Raw genomic sequence first — 20,428 nt, 5'->3', positions numbered from 1 at the left:
TCATCTCTGCCAAGGGCATTGCTGTTAATCCGGAGAAGGTATCTATAATTGTTAATTGGGAGACTCCTCGGAATGTCAAGCGGCTTTGCAGTTTCCTTGGGCTTGCAAGCTATTTTCGAAGATTTTTTGAGAATTTCTCAAAGATTGTGAAGCCTGGACTCCTGAGTGTGACACTGCTTTCAACACTCTCAAAGAGAAACTCATCACAGCTCCTATCTTAACTCCTCTTGATGAGTCCAAGCCATTCGAAGTTTTCTGTGATGCCTCATTGCAAGGTCTCGGTGCCATGTTAATGCAAGAGAAGAAATTTATGGCCTATACCACTCATTAGTAGAAGCCAAATGAAAGGAACTACCCCACTCACGATCTTGAGTTGGCGGCAGTTGTCCATGCATTAATAACATGGAGACATCTCTTGTTGGGAAGGCAAGTGGACATTTTCACCGATCACAAGAGCCTCAAATATATCTTCACTCAACCAAACCTCAACCTCAGGCAAACTCGTTGGGTCGAAATAATTCAAGAGTACAATCCAAGTATTGAATACACTCCAGGCAAGGCGAATGTGATTGCAAATGCTTTGAGTAGAAAGGCTTATTGCAACAGCTTAATTCTCAAGCCATTCCAACCGGATATTTGTGAAGCTTTTCGCAAGCTCAACCTCCAAGTTGTTCCTCGAGGTTTTCTTGCCAACCTTCAAGTCACTCCAAATTTAGAAGACCAAATTCGGGAGGCACAACTCCCTGATACCATGGTGAAGAAGGTGAAACACGGTATTGCCAAGGGCTTATCCAAATACAAGTGCTATCGCATTGATGACAAGGACACCTTATTCTTCGAGGACCGGGTTGTGGTTCCTAAAGGTGATCTAAGGAAGGTCATAATGAACGAAGCGCACAATTCTCTTATTTCCATTCATCCAGGCAGCTCGAAGATGTACTATGACCTCAAGCAATCGTTTTGGTGGACTCGAATGAAGCGAGAAATTGCTCAATTCGTGAATGAATGTGATGTCTGTCGAAGGGTGAAAGCAAAACACCAATGACCAGCTGGTCTCCTCCAATCTATTGCTATTCTAGAATATAAGTTTGATCATATCGAAATGGACTTTGTCACTGGCTTTCCCAAGTCCAAGCATGGGGAATGATGCTATCCTCATTGTCATTGATAATCTTACAAAAGTGGCTCATTTCCTTCCAATTAAAGAATCTATCACGGCAGCTCAGTTGCAGAGCTATACACTTCTAGAGTTGTCTCGTTACACGGAATTTTGCAATTGATCTCTTGAGACCGCGGAAGCATTTTCACTTCCAAATTCTAGGACTCCTTCCATAAGGCCATGGGCACCAACATTCGCTTCAGCACGGCTTTCCATCCTCAAACAAGTGGCCAAGTCGAGCAAGTCAATCAAATCCTAGAAGACATGCTCAGAGCTTATGTCATCTCTTTCAGTATGAAGTGGGAAGATTGTCTCCCTAATGCCGAGTTCTCCTACAACAACATCTTCCAAGAAAGTTCAGGCAAGGCCCCATTCGAAATTCTATATGGCAGAAAGTGCCCTACTCCTCTCAATTGTTCCGAGACTGGTGAACTCCAACTTCTTGGCAATGACTTGATCACAGAAGCTGAAGAAATGTGTAAAGTCATTCGTGAAAATCTCAAAGCCGCGCAATCGCGCCAAAAGAGTTACTATGATAGCAAGCACCGTGACTTGGCTTTCGAGATCGGAGACCATGTCTACATCCGCGTCTCTCCAATGAAAGGCACTCAACACTTCGGTATCAAAGGGAAGCTTGCCCCTAGATACATGGGTCCTTTCAAGATCATTGGCAAAAGAGGTGACCTCGCCTATCAACTCGAGCTTCCATCTAACTTCGCTAATGTGCATGATGTGTTTCATGTGTCACAGCTTCGCAAGTGCTTTAAGACGCCTCAGTGCACTATAAACTTCGAAGAGATTGAGCTCCAAGAAGATTTGTCTTATCATCAGCATCCCGTTGCCATTCTGGAAGAAACCGAGCGCAAAACTCGCAACAAGTCGATCAAATTCCTGAAAGTTAAGTGGTCTCACCATTCCGACCGAGAAGCCACATAGGAGCGCGAGGATCACCTCCGTTCCGAATATCCGGAGTTCTTTCAGTCCTAGATCTCGGGTCGAGATCCACCTGTAGTGGTGGAGAGTTGTAATGCACCGGATGTAACATTCCATAATTGTAACTCCAACTCTTGCCATTTCCGGCTATGTGATATGTTATATCCTTCGTGGTTGGGTTTTATCCTCGTTTTTGCATTGTGTTCATGTCATGCATTTCATCTCATGTCATCATGTGCATCTCATTTGCATTCGTGTTCATCTCATGTATCTGGTCCTTTTCCTCGTTGTCCGTTTCAGAATCCAACACTCCCACATGCACCGGTTGCACCTCTCAGATCTCATTTCGTCAGCGGGAGAAAAACGTTCTTGCAATGGGCTGAGATTTGTCGAGTAGCCTTGGTACATCACCGGTAGGCTGCCTATCAAATTTTGTTCCATTTGGAGGTCGTTTGATGCCCCAACGGTTAACCGGGTAATCGCAAAAACCCCTCTCTCATTGCAGCCCAGCACCCCTCCACAACAGCCCACTAGCCCATCTAAACCCCCTCCATGCTCTCCGTCGTTGGATCACAATCGTGTGGGCAAAAACCGCACCTCATTTGGACTCTCCTAGCTCCCCCTACCTATAAATATGCATCTCCCCCTGAAATTCACGATCTAACCCTAACCTCCCCTTCCTCCACGCGCCGGACACGGCTGGACGGCGTCGGACGCGTCCGCTCCAATGCCCCACACCAATCGCGTGTTGACATGTGTCCACCACGCCGCCCCTCCACTGCCTACCCGCGAGCCCGCGCGGAGCCCTCCCGGCCCGGCTCACCTGCGCCGCCGCTCGCCGCCTCACCGGTCGCCACCTGTGCCCACCGCGTGTGTCGCCCAAGCCACCGCCCGCCCACTTGTCGCCGGCCACTGCTCCAGCCAGATCCTGGCGCCCACGGCTGGATCCGCCTCGCTAGCGCTTCTCCGACCAACTCCGGCCACCTCCACGCCAGCTCCGGCGAGATGCGCCGCTGCCTCGAATTCCGTGCCTGGACGAACCCTAGATCCAGAGGTCGATTTCTTCTCTAAGCCCTTTTTATGTGACATTATGTGTGCCCCTTCATCATGCCATATCTCTGTGCCCGTAGCTCTTATTTACGCATATGATATATCGAAATGTTCATCTCGCGATGCTCTACAAGCTAGTATCATTTGCATGCATGTTACTGTCCATAATGATGCCTTAATCTTCGTTGCAAAAGTGCTATATGATGTTGTCTGCTGGAATCCATCATAACTAGTTGGTTTGTCATTTTCATAGCATTTTGTGTATCCATCCTTTGAGCATCATGTCTACATGTTTTAGGAGACTCTTCATGCCATCTTTGTAGTGGTGCAAGCCTAGTATTTTTAAGAGCTATGTGGTGACTAGCACAAGCATGCAAAGTAGGTAACATGATGTTGCTGTTTTTAGACACTTAGTATTTCTACTAAGTATTTTCCTGTTACATTATGTTGTTATGTTGACTTGTTAACACAAGTAGGTCTATGCATATTTTGATGAAGTTTAGTAAGGATGTTTTGAAGATATGGTTATGCTCTATCCATTCATGCCTCTGGTTGTAATTATGGAGTAGTGTAGCTTATCATTACCATGCTCTACTTTTGCTAAATGTTGTTGCTGGCAGATTGTTAACATGAAGTTCATTTTTGCCATGTGTTTTGCTAGTGATCCATGCACCCTATGACTATGATCTTGCCATGTTTAGCTTAATAAATGTGTCTTCTTACTATTGGTCACCTTGTGATGCCATGAAATGCTTTGTGGTGAGTGGCATGAGCTTGCAAAGTTGCTATCATGAATATGTTTCTGCCATGCTATGTTTTTCTACCAAGTCTGAAACTGTTCATATCACTTGCCATGTTTGCATTGATGCTACCATATTTTCTGTACATCTTTGGCTAAAGTTCATTAAGGGAGTTTTGTTCATTGCCTTTAGTACTAGCATGCCATGCTCTTTTTTCCATGATATAATCATATAGCATGTTGTTTGCTAGCTCTAAACATTGCTACCTGATGTTGTTTATGCCATGTTTAGTATTTTCACAAAGTCTGTGAAACTGTTGTCATTTGCATTTTTGCCATACTGTTTTAAGCTTGTTCTAGTGAGTTCTAGCAGGAGCTCAGTGTTCATGATTTGTAGAGCTTCACTTGTACATTACTTACATGTGCTTTGTTGCTATGTTGGAGTGTTGTAGCATAGTTTCTTGATGCATCTTACGTGTTGTGATGCTGTTAAGCACAATTTTGCATCATTCTTGTTTTGCTCGTCATTTGCAAACCGTCCATCCGTTTCTGGTGATCCTTATATCGATTTCGACCAAAATCACTCAAACTTTCAAGTGGCATGCTTGGTTTGCCAAGTTGATGCCAAGATCATATTTTTCCTTCCAGAGTACCCATATGCATTGCACATCATATCTTGTATCCCATGTTATGTCTTGCATCATGTTGCATGTGCATTGCACCGTGATTGATTGTTGCTCTGTTGCTTGTGTTCTTGCTTGGATAGAGCTGGGAGACGAGTTCGTGAACGAGGATCATGTCGAGTACGTTTACGAGGAGCAAGCTTTCGACATCCCTGAGAACTTTGCAGGCAAGATGATCATTACCCCTGATATCACTTCTATCTTTGCTTGCTAGTTGTTCGTTTTATCGCTATGTTGCGCTACCTACCACTTGCTTATCATGCCTCCCATATTGCCATGTCAAGCCTCTAACCCACCTTCCTAGCAAACTATTGTTTGGCTATGTTACCGCTTTTGCTCAGCCCCTCTTATAGCGTTGCTAGTTGCAGGTGCCGTGCAGATTGTTCCATGTTGGACATGGATATGTTGGGTATTACAATATCACTCATTTAATTAATGCATCTATATACTTGGAAAAGGGTGGAAGGCTTGCCCTTTTTCTTGGTGTTTTGTTCCACTCTTTCCACCCCAGTTCTCGTCATACCGGTGTTATGTTCCTTGACTTTGCGTTCCTTGCGTGATTGGGGTTATGGGACCCCCTTGACAGTTCGCTGTGAATAAAACTCCTCTAGCAAGGCCCAACCTTGGTTTTACCATTTGCTTAATAACAACTAAAACTTGCCTAGGGACTTTTCGGACCCCAAGGATTTCTTAATTCAACCCCCCGAGGCCAGTGCTGCTCTGAGTGTTGGTCCGAACCGGGCAGCCTGCGAGGCCACCTTGGGGAAACTCGAGGGTTGGTTTTACTCGTAGCTTGTCCCATCCGGTGTCCCCTGAGAACGAGATATGTGCAACTCCTTTCGGGATTTGTCGGCACATCCGGGTGGTCTTGCTGGTCTTGTTTTACCATTGTCGAAATGTCTTGTCACCGGGATTCCGAGACTGATCGGGTTCTTCCGGGAGAAGGAATATCCTTCGTTGATTGCGAGAGCTTTTGATGGGCTAAGTTGGAACACCCCTGCAGGGTTCAAACTTTCGAGAGTCGTGTCCGCGGTTATGTGGCAGATGGGAATTTGTTAATAGCCAGTTGTAGAGAACTTGACACTTGACTTAACTAAAAGACATCAACCGCGTGTGTAACCATGATGGTCTCTTTTCGGCAGAGTCCGGGAAGTGAACACGGTTGGGTTATGTATGAACGTAAGTAGTTCAGGATCACTTCTTGATCATTTCAAGTTTACGACCGTTGTGTAGTTTCTCGTCTTAGTCTTGTACTCATACGTTAGCCACCATATTTTCTTAGCGCTTCCTGCAACTCCACCTTATAACCACATCCTACCCATAAGCTTAAATAGTCTTGATCTCGTGGGTTTTGAGATTGCTGAGTCTGTATGGCTCACAGATACTACCAAAAAAGTTATAGCTGCCGATAATACCAGTGCAGGTGATGCCACCAAACTCAAGTGGGAGTTCGACGAAGACCTTGGTCGTTACTACGTTTCCTTTCTGGATGATCAGTAGTGGTGCCCAGTTGGGACGATCGGGATTTAGCATTTGGGGTTGCCTTCTTTTCATTTGGATTCGTCCGTAGTCAGACTATGTGTGTACTCTGAATGATGTATGAATTATTTTGATCTTTGTGTGACGTGGTGATTGTAAGCCGACTATTTATTTATCCTTGTTCACTACATGGGATTGTGTGAAGATGACCCTTCTTGCGACAAAACCAAAATGTGGTTATGCCTCTAAGTCATGCCTCGACACGTGAGAGATATAGCCGCATCTTGGGTCTTACAAGTTGGTAATCAGAGCCATCCCCGACTTAGGAGCCCCCTGCTTGATCGAATCGCAGACATTGTTGAGTCTAGAACAAAACTGTTTTGAGCCCTAGGATTACATATATCGGAGAGTAGGGTTCTTTTTACTCCTCAGTCCCCTTCGTCGCTCTGGTGAGGTCTCCTGGCGTAGATGTTTTGACTTTCCTCTCCTCATTTTCACTAAAAAAAATTAGGATCACGCGGGCATCTTGGGATCGTTATGATATTCTTGTGACGAGAACATTGTTCTTAGTGCCTCCTGAAATTTAGGGGTTGTGGCAGTGTCCCGGGGAGTTGAGCTCCGAGGTTTGTCATCACAATTTTATCGTTGCAGTTCTGGAATACCTGAGTTCGCCGACAATGAAAATCACTTTTATGCAGTTAGTGGTGAGATAACCTCGACGCCACCTAGTACTGGGGAGGGAGTTCAGGAGTATTGCCACAACTCGTATAACGGATGCTTTTCGAAGGTTGAGGTACACAATTTCCGGAGTTTTCTTGGTTATGTGTTGACGGATGGATACAGTTGGAGCGTAGGGCTTGTTAGTTGTGTGATATATATTGTGCCTCCCTGTATCCCCAACACTAGATTGCATAACCAGAAAGTTTCGGGAGTTTATAGGTGGGAATTCAAGTAACTCTTAGTTATTCTTCCAGCGGATATTTGGTATGTGATTGGGTGATCCTTACCATTTATTTGTTCTAGTCGTACCTTGTTGTTTCATTCATCAACCTTTGTCTAAGTGGCTTCTCACCTTAATGGTCGTGTAATGTTAACTTTGGAATTCATTCGTTCAATCTTTGTTTGAATGTTTATTGTGAAGACTATATGTTGCAATTTCTATCCGTTGATTCATCTTATCTATCTTTCTATCATGGTTCTAACGGATGTCACCCTCTTTAGGATAGCTCCTCCAACACGTCTGAATCTGGACCGCAGTGATGGGGATCAGGCGAACCCTCCACCTCCGCCACCTCCTCCGCCTCCGGAGGCATGGCAAGCTGTCATGGTAGCCACCAACGCCAATACCCAGATGCTTTTGCAACTCTTGCAAGAGCGCAACCAAGTTCAAGGCAACCAAGGGAATCAAGGTCAAGGGAAATTCAACAATCAGCCTCAGTTTGCTACCCTCAACCAGTTCCTTGCAAATCAGCCAAAGTCTTTCAGCAATTGTGCCAAGGCCATGGACGCCAATGATTGGCTCGTGGACATCAGCAAGCATTTTGAATGTTGCAATGTCAGGCCTGAGGACTATGTCAATTTCGCTTCTTTTGAGCTCAAGGACCAAGCAGCTGATTGGTATCAGCAATACAAAGATTCCAGAGGGGGCGGATCGATTACCTGGACTGATTTATGCCGGGACTTTAAAGCTCACCACATTCCAACAAGTGTCGTAGAGTAAGCATGAGGAATTTCGCAATCTCCAGCAAGGAAGCATGTCCGTGTATCAATACAACATCCAGTTTCAGAAACTTGCTCACTTCGCAAGGCAAGACGACCCTGATGAAAAGAGCATGATCTATCACTTCTAGGGTGGCCTCAAAGAGGATCTGTAGTTAACTCTCATTCTTGTTGAGCCTACTTAGTTCGATCAGTTCTATAACATGGCCCTCAAGCAAGAAGCTGCTCAGCTCAAGTGTGAGGCTTCAAAGAAGAGAATCAGGGATGCAGTTCACTCGTCTTCCTCTCAAGTGGCAGCTAAGCAACAGACATTCTGGCTTCCTCCGCCTCCTCTGTTTCATCAGCCCTACCAGCAGAAGAACAAAGGTGGCCATGGATCTTCCCACCCACCCAACCCAAGCTATCAGAGCAAGTCTCAGACTCAACCTCCAAGGACAGGTGGTCCTCCTCCTCCTTATCATCGTCCGCTCTCAGAGGTTACTTGCAACAAGTGTTAGCAGAAAGGTCACTATGCAAACAAGTGCTTCAACCAAAGGCGCCTTCCGCCTCCTCCTCCTGTGAGGTCTTCAAAGCAATGCAGTGGTCAAGCATAATCCCAAGTCTGCAAGGGTGAACATGATGAATTCAGCCCAAGCAGAGGATTCTTCATAAGTGATCATGGGTAATCTCCCAGTTAATGATATTCCTGCAAAAGTCTTATTTAATTCTGGTGCATCGCATTCTATCATGTCATATCCATTTGCATCGAAGCACAATTTTGACACAGAGGTATTACCTAGAGCATTGCAAGTTGTTTCTTCGGCTAAGCGTTTGAGCTCTAGCATGTTGGTTCTGAATGTCGGTATCAAGATGGGCAACTATAAATTCATGGCTTCCCCAATTGTTCTCGGCGACTCTGATATTGATCTAATTCTTGGCATGGATTGGCTTTCTAAGCACAAGGCCTTCCTTGATTGTGCTGCCAGGGAAATTAAATTGACACACTCTTCTGAGGATGTGATCATCTATGCCACTCGTGATGAAACCATTCAGTTGTTTTCTCTCAATGAGAAGGGCGAGTTAGACACTATTTCTCATATTCCAGTTGTTTGTGAGTACCAATATGTCTTTCTAGAAGAGCTTCCGGGTATGCCTCCTCACCGGCCAGTCGAGTTCGTTATCGATCTTGAGCCTGGTACAGAACCCATTTGCAAGCGCCCATACAAGCTTAGGCCAAAGGACCTGAAAGAATTGAAGAAACAGCTCAATGAACAAGAGCGTCTGGGTTTGATCAGACCGAGTTCATCTCCGTGGGGTTGTGGTGTTCTTTTTGTCCAGAAGAAGGATGGCATGGACCGACTCTGCGTCGATTACCGTCCATTAAACAAGAAGACAATCAAGAATAAGTACCCACTTCCCAACATCAATGAGCTATTCGAGCAACTCAAAGGTGCAAAGGTGTTCTCCAAGCTTGACCTCCGTATGGGTTATCATCAGATTCAGATTCGTGAAGACGATCTCCCCAAGACAACATTCAGAACAAGCTTTGGTTCTTATGAATATACTATCATGTCTTTCGGCCTTGTCAATGCCCCTCAAACTTTCTCTCGAATGATGAACTTCATCTTCAACCCCTACACAAATGAATTCGTCTTGGTGTATCTCGATGATATCTTGGTGTTCTACAAGAATAAGAAGGATCATGCCAAGCATTTGCAATTGGTGCTCGACAAGCTTAGAGAGTATCAATTCTATGCAAAGTTCTCTAAATGTGAGTTTTGGCTTGATGAAGTTCTTTACCTTGGTCACATCATCTCCGCCAAGGGCATTGATGTTAATTCGGAGAAGGTTTCTGCAATTGTCAATTGGGAGCCTCCTCAGAATGTCAAGCAGCTCCGCAGTTTCCTTGGGCTTGCAAGTTATTGCCGAAGATTTGTTGAGAATTTCTCAAAGAATGCGAAGCCTCTTTCCAACCTCCTCCAGAAGCATGTCAAGTATTCCTGGACTCCTGAGTGCGACGTTGCTTTCAACACTCTCAAAGACAAACTCGTCACAGCTCCTGTCTAAATCCTCCTGATGAGTCCAAGATATCGGATTTCGGGTTCCGGCAAAACCCTTGAGGTTCGAACACTGGGGTGCGCATGAAGATCTCTCCCCCTCTAGCATTAGCCCTCACCACGATCTCAAGTCTTAGCGTGTCGAACCCGCAGAACAAGGGACATGAGATTTATACTAGTTCGGGCCACCAATGTGGTGTAATACCCTACTCCAGTGTGGTGTGGTGGATTGCCTCTGGGGCTGAGGATGAATAGTTACAAGGGAAGAACAACCTCCTGAGGAGAGGTGCTCTTATGCTTGGTGAGTTGGTGCAGTCGAGGATCCTCCCTTTCTAAGGTGGTGGCTAGTCCTATTTATAGAGGCCCAGGTCCTCTCCCAAATATTAGGTGGGAAGGGATCCCACAACAGCCAGTTTGAAGGGGGACAGCTAGTACAAGCTATCCTGACAAAAGATGGTCTTCGCCTGCCAAAGGCTCCGGTGGTGACGTCGTCCTGGACTCCACGTTGACCTCTGTCATGCCGTCCTGCTGGGCTTGGTCTTGTTGCAACGATATGGAAACCTTTGCTTTATGCCTCGGGACTCCGCGCCTGCGCTTGTCTCTTTAACACCAAAGAGGAAACAAGGACACTTCGCGTGCTGGCGCCCTCCTAGTGCCTGCCTGGCCTTGGTCATCATGGCTTACGTCACGGGGACCTCGCGAGGTGCCCCTTGCCTTGATCTCTCCGCCCCTCGCGAGCCAGCCTGGTGAGGCCGTCCTCGAGGAGGTCTTGCATCATCCGCCTCGCGAGGCTTGGCCCCTCGCGAGGGTCTTGAGTGCTTGCTGGTGAAGATGGGCCGTAAAGGGCCGCTGGTGGAGCCACGCCGTAGGCCGCAGGCAGGCAAGTCTGGGGATCCCTGTTCCTAGGATGCCGACAGTAGCCACCGGGCCCAAGGCGCGCTCGGGCTTGGCTTCGAGGCGAAGGCAAGGGGCAAGTGCGGAGCGCCATGGGTCCTAACAGCATGCGGCCTCGGTTGATGTGTGGCGGTTGATTGATCATGGGCGTCTCTGCTTCCCCATGCTGCCTCAGTAACTGCCCGACTTGACGAGTCCTTGCTGCATGCAGAAAAAGATCATTATTACCTTAGATCGGAGGCCGACGGTTGGCCTCCCCTTGGCTATAAATAGGAAGAGGGGGCGGAGCCCCTGTCACCCATCTCTTCCTTCGCTTCTCCCGCTGCTTCTTCTTCGTCGCTTCATCGCTTGCTGCATCGACCATGGCACCGATACGGAGATTCTCAACCGTGAAGAAGGGAAAGACCCCCCCCCCTCGATGAGCCCGAGCCACTTCCGCCCAAGAAGAGGTTGTCCCATCGTCGCGACATAGTCATGAGGCCGGAGGTGTCGTGGCCCTGGTGCGAGCGGCCACCTCCCGGGTATCCGCTGCCCTTGTACGCCCGAGCTGAGGGCTCCGGAGGGAGGAGCAGCAAACGACGCCGTCCACGCCATGGCCGTGGTCGCCGCGCCGTGGTGACGCACGCCGCCGCCCCAGGTGCCCACGCTGCGGACTCCTCGCGCGAATTCGTGTTGTGGGCGGCGATGCCTCCGCGCACTTGGATTCGCTTCCCGCAGTTCTTCGCCGCCGAGATGCCGCCGAGGGGCCCCCTCGAGCTTTGGCTGCAGCACGCCAACTGCGACGCCCCGGCGACTGGGGCGGAGGTTGAAGCCGTCTCCTTCGGGAGGATCTTCATGACTCGCGGCTGGGGCGAGGTCGCTTGAGTCTACCGTGCGGAAGGCGCCCTCGCTGTCCACTTTGGGTATGACGGCGCCTCCATGTTGTTCTTCAAGGTCTTCGACGAGGAAGGCCTCTGCTTGGAGTGCTGCCTTGAAGGGGGTCGCCAGGACGGCGCAGCGGCCAACGCCGAGCATGCCGCTGGCCTCACCAGTATCTCCTCCAGCGACAGCGGTGGCTCCTGGTGGTCCAGCGACTCTCCCGAGCTCGACGAGACTCTGAAGACAAGCGATGACAGCTACGTGCCCCCAAGCTCTCGCCGCGCTCGGAGCAAGGCCGCGGCATCCGGGCACCGATGTCGCTGATCTGGATGAGGTTGGCGCCGGCCTCCGGAGGTCCAATGTTGATGATGGCGTCGGCGGTGTTTGGCGCGTGTAGATAGGGCCTCTAGAAACTTTCTTGTTTTGTTCCCTGCGAGGAATCAAGACAGACCCCGTGGGGGCGTGTAAAGGGTATGTAATGTATTTTGTTGATATTATCCTTATTATGAAAATTTGCGAACGCATGTCCTGCTTCAACTCGGTCTCCCCTTTCCAACCCCGCGGCAGCTTGGTGCTCTACACCGACAGGTCCCGGTCCCCAGGCAGGCTGCAGCCGTCGCTGGTATGCCAGGTCGCGATGTCATGGTCAAGGCCAGGAGGTGAGCGGCGCGAGGTCCAGTAAGAGCTCCTGAGGCGCGATGCTCAAGAGGTCCCCTTTAGCGCGCAAGCAGCTACCTAAGGATGGGAAAGGGAGGCGACGTTGCCGCAACAGGGCAGTGAAAGGCAAGAATCTTATGTCGTAGCGCTCGACCGACCCGGGTGCGGGACTTATCTTGGTAGCTCGGAGTTGCTTCCTCGTGTTGTGCCAGACACGTGTGCCGATGTCTGTAGTGTAGCCAGGTTAGGTCCGTGCGAGCCTCCCCCTCTTATCCACGCTCTTCTATGTGCTCTACGTCCTCAGGTCCCAGCCCTCGAGCGAGCTCAGCCGCCCGCTGGTATGCCAGGTCGCGGTGCCGTGGTCAAGGCCAGGGGGTGAGGGCTGGAGAGCCAGTAAGAGCTCCTGAGTCGCGATGCTCAGGAGCCCCCCTTTTAACGCGCACGCGAATTGCATGGGAGAAGAGGGAGCCCACGGTACCGCCCACTGTAGTCCTCGGGAGGTTCCTGCAAGTTAGCGCGAGGAAGGACACAAATTGCCGCTATGATTGCCGGTCTGCCACTGGTTGCTTTGCAACGAGGTGAAGGCACTGAGGGTCCGGTGAGGTGACGTGCGCGGGCGTGCCGCAAGCCAGAGCTCGACCGCTCAGATTTGTCAGCGTTGCAGGGACGGGCCCGAGCACAAGCGCCGTGCCGGCATGAGACGCTCCCGTGGCGGGCAATAATCAAGCAGGTAGTGACGATAAGTAGCGTATGCATGGAAAGCAAACTAGCTTAGGTAAATGCAAGAACGATACATGCCACTGGATCGGACCCAAGCGGCCTGGGGAAGGTGCAGCCCGAGGGGCGCCCCCAGCAGGGTAAACTAAAGATGCAAGTGGATACATGCCACAGGGACAGGCCCATGCGACCCGGGGATAATGCAGCCTGAGGGGAGCTCCCAGCTGAATGAACTTGGAAAATTTCACCTGGTTTGGTTGTCGAAGGAGTGTTGGGGTAGCTGAAGGCGCGCACTGAAGAAGTCGCTCCTCGCGAACCATCGAGACCCTGAGCCTCGGGTGGCTCTGGGGGCTCAGGTGGCCTCCTGAGGACCATCTCCATATCCGCCAGGACCGCGTGATGCTTGGCTTCCTGGGTCGCCAAGATGCTTCATAGATTGCACTGGAAGGCAGCTGCTGCACTCGGCAGGCCGAATGGCATGCGCACGTAGCTGTGAGGTGGACTCTCACACCGACCAGCACGCGAAGGCCAGAAGCACTCCTGAGATGCGGCCATGTTGAGCCCTGGGATGTCGATGCAGACGCGTAGCTCACCACCCTCGCCCGGGTGAGGAGCTACACCAGGTGGGCGGTGGTCGCCACATATTGCCCTTGGTTCCTGAAGCTCCTGAGTGTTCTTGACGATGAACTCCTGAGCGTTGGGCGCTCCTCGCCTGGTGCCCTCCTAAGGGAAACGTGTCACAAAACACGCCTCCACATGGTGCCCGAGCGCCTCCCTCGTGATGTTGGACAGGTCTGAGGCCCTCCAGAAGAGAGCCCCCGAGCCCTGCCCGGGGAGGGCACAGGGCACGCCTTCCTATGCGAGGGAGGGAGGCGCCCCAGGCGCGGACGCTGATCCTGAGGTGGCGCCGCTAGAGGCGCCACTCCACTGAGGCCCAGTGCAGAGTAGCTGCTTCTTCTTCTTGGGGTTGGCCTCAGGAGGGTACTGCACACATGCACTGTCAGGGTCTTCGACTGCTATAGCTTGGAAGGCGCGCTCGAGGGAGCACACCGTGTCTCTTTCTTTGTAGGGGACTATGATGATTCTGCCGCTTCCCGGCATCTTGAGGACGTTGTAGCCATGGTGGGTGACTGCCATGGATTTGGCTAGCGCTAGGTACCCAAGGATGGTATTGTACGGCTGGCGGATGTGGGCGACGTCGAAGTCGACGAGCTCGGTGTGGTACTTGTCGCGCTGACCGAAGCTGACAGGGAGACGAACTTGCCCTATCGGGGTGGTGGAGCCGTCAGTCACTCCTGAGAAAGGCTTGGTGGGATGAAGCTGATCGTACGACACTTGAAGGCTGTCGAACGTCTCGACGGACAGGACACTGAGCCCTGCGCCGCCGTTGATGAGGGTCTTGGTGACTTGGACATTGCTGATGACAGGTGAACAAAGCATCGGGAGGATGCCGGCGGTTGCCGCGCATTTGAGATGGTCCGTCGAGCTAAAGGTGATGGCGTACTTGGACCATCTGAGCAGGTGCATGGCCTCAAGCTTGGGGAGGGCTGCATTCACCTCGCGAGAGAACTGCTTGAATATGCGTTGGGAAGCCGGGGATTGAGCACCACCCAAGATGCAAGCGATGGCGCGCGGCTCCTGGAAGCCCCCAGCCCCTTCGTCCTGTTGGTGGTCGTAGTTCCTCCTTGGTGGTGGCGGCAGCGGAGGGAGACCGGGATTGCCCTGAAGACGGTCCTCGCGAGGTTGGTCCCTCCAGGCGCCCTCGCGAGGCTGATCCTGCCAGCGGTCCTCGCGAGGCTGGTCGCGCCACTCCTGGCAGGGCCCGCGGTCATCCCAACGTCCTCCGCCCCATCCACTTCCTCGTCCATAGCCCCGGTCGTTGCACTCGGGGCGTCGACCGAAGCGCCCATCTTGAATGGCCCTGAGCTCTTGACAATCATTCGTGTTGTGGCTGCGCATGTTGTGGAAGGCGTAGAACGTACGGCTGCCCTTGGACGACTCGGGGAGGTCCCGGCTGCGCTTGGTGTCTGGCTCTGCCGCAAGTACGGCCACTCCTTTGCGCTTCACATCCTTGACCTTGGCCTTCTCCTCCTCTGGATCTGCAGCAGGGAGCTCGAGGAGGGAGAGACGCCCCTCCTCAGCTCTTGCACACTTGGTTGCTATGTTGAACAGCTCCAAAGTCCTGCACAGCTCCTCATGGATGGCGAGCTCCTCCTTCATCTTGATGTCGCTGATGCCATCGGAAAACGCTGAGATGATGGCCTCGTCCGTCACCTTGGGGATCTTGAGATGCACACTATTGAAGCGCTGGATGTACTTCCGCAGGGTCTCTCCCGGCTGTTGCTTGATGCGGCGCAGGTCACCCGTGGCCGGAGGTCCGTTGCGTGTGCCCTGGAAGTTGGCGACGAAGCGGTCACGCATCTCACCCCAGGAGGAGATCGAGCCTGGAGGCAGGTTCAGGAGCCACGAGCGGGCACCGTCCTTGAGGGCCATGGGAAACCAATTCGCCATGACCTTTTCGACACCGTTGGCTGCCTCAATGCTCAGCTCGTAAAGCTGCAGGAACACTGCGGGGTCGGGGGTGCATCCATAGCGCGGAGGCAGGTCCGGCTTGAACTTGCCTGGCTAGACGACGCTACGCAGCTCGGGAACAAGAGTGCGGCAGCCTGCAGTAGCCACCGGGGCCCTCGGTAGGGGTGGAGCCTGCCCTTGATGCCCGCGCACCACCTCCACAGGAGGCACGCGGTCTTGTCATGCCGCCAGGAGCGCTGGAGCATTTTCTTGCGGCCGGGGAACCTCTTGGCAGCTTCCTTCTTCGTGCGTGGGCACACGGCACGGTGGATCACGCCGCGGGGCCGCACGTCTTGGGGCGAGGATGCCGTCTTGACGCGGAGGAGGCGGAGGCGCTCTATGAGCCGCATGTCTCGGCTCGAGGGCGCCATCTTGATGCAGAGGAGGTGAAGGTGCTCTGTGAGCTACATCGCCCGCAACTGGAGGTGGGCGAGGCAGCAAGAGGGATGGTGCAGGAGAGCCTCCAGCAACGCTGGCGAGCTCGGCGATGCAGTCCAACCAATCATCGTAGAGGTCGTCGACCGGGCGGTAACGTAGGAGCTCGCGTGCCATGAGAAGCGCGGCCTGCGCCTGCTGCTCGTTTGCCGCCGGGCTGGTAGCGGCGTTGGCAACAGGAGACGGAGAACGATGGGGAGGCCCGCCGACAGGGGCTGTCTGAGCGACACGGGCGGCGAGGGCGGCCCGGCGCTTGGCGCGGGCTCGGCGCGCGTCCGACATGCATGTGGTGGAGCGATGGGATGCAGATCAGCGGAAGGAAAGCTTTACCGCACCCCTACCTGGTGCACCAAATGTCGGATTTCGGGTTCCGGCAAAACCCTTGAGGTCCGAACACTGGGGTGCGCACGAAGATCTCTCCCCCTCTAGCTCTCGCCCTCATCGCAATCTCAAGTCTTAGCATGTCGAACCCGCAGAACAAGGGACACGAGATTTATACTGGTTCGGGCCACCAATGCGGTGTAATACCCTACTCCTGTGTGGTGTGGTGGATTGCCTCTGGGGCTGAGGATGAACAATTACAAGGGAATAACAGCCTCCTGAGGAGAGGTGCTCTTGTGCTTGGTGAGTTGGTGTGGTCGAGGATCCTCCCTTTCTAAGGTGGTGGCTAGTTCTATTTATAGAGGCCCAGGTCCTCTCCCCAAATATTAGGCGGGAAGGGATCCCACAACGGCCAATTTGAAGGGGGACAACTAGTACAAGCTATCCTGACAAAAGATGGTCTTCGCCTACCAAAGGCTCTGGTGGTGACGCCGTCCTGGGCTCCACGGCGACCTCCGTCCTGCCGTCATGCTGATCTTGGTCTTGTTGCACCGATATGGAAACCTTTGCTTGATGCCTCCCGCGCTTGCGCTCTTCTCTTTAGAACCAAAGAGGAAACGAGGACACTGCGCGTGCTGGCGCCCGCCTGGTGCCTGCCTGGCCTTGGTTGTCATGGCTTACATCACGGGGACCTCGCGAGGTGCCCCTTGCCTTGATCTCTCTGCCCCTTGCGAGCCAGCCTGGTGAGGCCGTCCCCGAGGAGGTCTTGCATCATCCGCCTCGCGAGGCTTGGCCCCTTGCGAGGGTCTTGAGTGCTTGCTGGTGAAGATGGGTCGTACAGGGCCGCTGGTGGAGCCACGCCGTGGGCCACAGGCAGGCAAGTCTGGGGACCCCCGTTCCCAGGACGCTGACACAAGCCATTCAAAGTTTTCTGTGATGCCTCATTGCAAGATCTCGATGCCGTGTTAATGCAAGAGAAGAAAGTTGTGGCCTATAGCTCTCGTCAGTTGAAGCCAAACGAAAGGAACTACCACACTCACGATCTTGAGTTGGCAGCAGTTGTCCATGCATTAATAACATGGAGACATCTCTTGTTGGGAAGGCAAGTGGACATTTTCACCGATCACAAGAGCCTAAAATATATCTTCACTCAACCCAACCTCAACCTTAGGAAAACTTGTTGGGTCGAACTGATTCAAGAGTACAATCCAAGTATTGAATATACTCCAGGCAAGGCCAATGTGATTGCAGATGCTTTGAGTAGAAAGGCTTATTGCAACAGCTTAATTCTCAAGCCATTCCAACCGGATCTTTCTGAAGCTTTTCGCAAGCTCAACCGCCCAGTTGTTCCTCGAGGTTTTCTTGCCAACCTTCAAGTCACTCCAACTTTGGAAGACCAAATTCGTGAGGCACAACTCCTTGATACCATGGTGAAGAAGGTGAAACACGGTATTGCCAAGGGCTTATCCAAATACAAGTGCTATCGCATTGATGACAGGCACACCTTATTCTTTGAGGACCAGACTGTGGTTCCTAAAGTTGATATAAGGAAGGTCATAATGAACGAAGCACACAATTCTTTTATTTCCGTTCATCTAGGCAGTTCGAAGATGTACCATGACCTCAAGCAATCGTTTTGGTGGACTCGAATGAAGCGAGAAATTGCTCAATTCGTGAATGAATGTGATATCTGTCGAAGGGTGAAAGCGGAACACCAACGACCAGATGGTCTCCTCCAACCTCTTGCTATTCCAGAATGGAAGCTTGATCATATCGAAATGGATTTTGTCACTGGCTTTCCCAAGTCCAAGCGTGGGAATGATGCTATCTTCGTTGTCATTGACAAGCTTACAAAAGTGGCTCATTTCCTTCCAATCAAAGAATCTATCACGGCAGCTCAGTCGCAGAGCTATACACTTCCAGAGTTGTCGTTACACAGAATTCCGCAATTGATCTCTTCAGACTGCGGAAGCATTTTCACTTCCAAGTTCTAGGGCTCCTTCCATAAGGCCATGGGCACCAACATTCACTTTAGCACGGCTTTCCATCCTCAAACAAGTGGCCATGTCGAGCGAGTTAATCAAATCCTGGAAGACATGCTCAGAGCTTGTGTCATCTCTTTCGGTATGAAGTGGGAAGATTGTCTCCATTATGCCGAGTTCTCCTACAACAATAGCTTCCAAGCAAGTTCGGGCAAGGCCCCATTCGAAATTCTATATGGCAGAAAGTGTCGTACTCCTCTAAATTGGTCTGAGACTGGTGAACGCCAACTTCTTGGCAACGACTTGATCATAGAAGCTGAAGAAATGGGTAAAGTCATCCGTGAAAATCTCAAAGTTGTGCAATCGCGCCAGAAGAGTTACTATGATAGCAAGCACCGTGACTTGGCTTTCGAGATCGGAGACCATGTCTACCTCCACGTCTCTCCAATGAAAGGCACTCAACACTTCGGTATCAAAGGGAAGCTTGCCCCTAGATACGTGGGTCCTTTCAAGATCATTTGCAAAAGAGGCTACCTCGCCTATCAACTCGAGCTTCCATCTAACTTCGCTAACGTGCACGATGTGTTTCACATGTCACAGCTTCGCAAGTGCTTCAAGACGCCTGAGTGCACTATCAACTTCGAAGAGATTGAGCTACAAGAAGATTTGTCTTATCATGAGCATCCTGTTGCCATTCTTGAAGAAACCGAGCGCAAAACTCGCAACAAGTCGATCAAATTCCTGAAAGTTAAGTGGTCTCACCATTCCGACCGAGAAGCCACATGGGAGCGTGAGGATCACCTCCGTTCCGAATATCCGGAGTTCTTTCAGTCCTAGATCTCGGGTCAAGATCCTCTTGTAATGGTGGAGAGTTGTAACGCCCCGGATGTAACATTCCATAATTGTAACTCCAACTCTTGCCATTTCCGGCTATGTGATGTGTTATATCCTAAGTGGTTGGGTTTTATCCTCGTTTTTGCATTGTGTTCATGTCATGCATTTCATCTCATGTCATCATGTGCATATCATTTGCATTCGTGTTCGTCTCATGCATCCGGTCATTTTCCCCGTTGTCCATTTCAGAATCTGACACTCTCACATGCACCCGTTGCACCTCTCAGATCTCGTTTCGTGAGTGGGAGAAAAATGTTCTCGGAATACACCGAGATTTGTCGGGTGGCCTTGGTACATCACCGGTAGGCCACCTGTCAAATTTCGTTCCATTTGGAGGTCATTTGGTGCCCCAACGGTTAACCGGGTAACCGCAAAAACTCCTCTCTCATTGCAGCCCAGCACCCCTCCACAACAGCCCACTATCCCATCTAAACCACCTCCATGCTCTCCGTTGTTGGATCACAATCGTGTGGGCAAAAACCGCACCTCATTTGGACTCTCCTAGCTCCCCCTACCTATAAATATGCCTCTCCCCCCGAAATTCACGGTCGAACCCTAACCTCCCCCTTCCTCCGTGCGCCGGACACGTCCGGATAGCGTCGGACGCGTCCGCTCCAATGCCCCGCACCAATCACGCATTTACATGTGTCCACCGCACCGCCCCTCCACCGCCGGCCCACGAGCCCGTGCGGAGCCCTCCCGGCCCGGCTCACCGGCGCCGCCGCCCACCGTCGCCCGCGCCGCCGCTCGCCGCCCATGCCCGTCGTGTGTGTCGCCCGAGCCGCCGCCCGCCCACTCGTCGCCGACCCCGGCTCCGGCCAGATCCAGACGCCCACGGCCAGATCCACCTCACCGGCGCTTCTCCAACCAACTCCGGCCACGTCCATGCCAACTCCGGCGAGATCCGCCGCCGCCTCGAATTCCGTGCCCGGATGAACCCTTGATCCGGAGATTGATTTCTTCTCCAAGTCATTTTTTGTGTGACATTAGTGTGCCCCTTCATCATGCCATATCTCTGTGCCCGTAGCTCCGATTTGCGCATATGATATATCGAAATGTTCGTCTCGCGATGCTCTACATGCTAGTATCATTTGCATGCATTTTACTGTCCATAATTATGCCTTAATCTTCGTTGCAAAAGTGCTATATGATGCTGTATGCTGGAATCCATCTTAACTTGCCGATTTGTCATTTTCATAGCATTTTGTGTGTGATCCTTTGAGCATCATGCCAACATGTCTTAGAAGCAACTTCATGCCATATTTGCAATGGTGCAAGCCTTGTATTTTTATGAGCTCTGT

The sequence above is a fragment of the Triticum urartu genome, chromosome 2A, assembly GCF_056163025.1.
Source record: "Triticum urartu cultivar PI428250 chromosome 2A, HENAU_Tu73, whole genome shotgun sequence".
NCBI lineage: Eukaryota > Viridiplantae > Streptophyta > Magnoliopsida > Poales > Poaceae > Triticum > Triticum urartu.
This window is presented reverse-complemented; position numbering follows the sequence as displayed.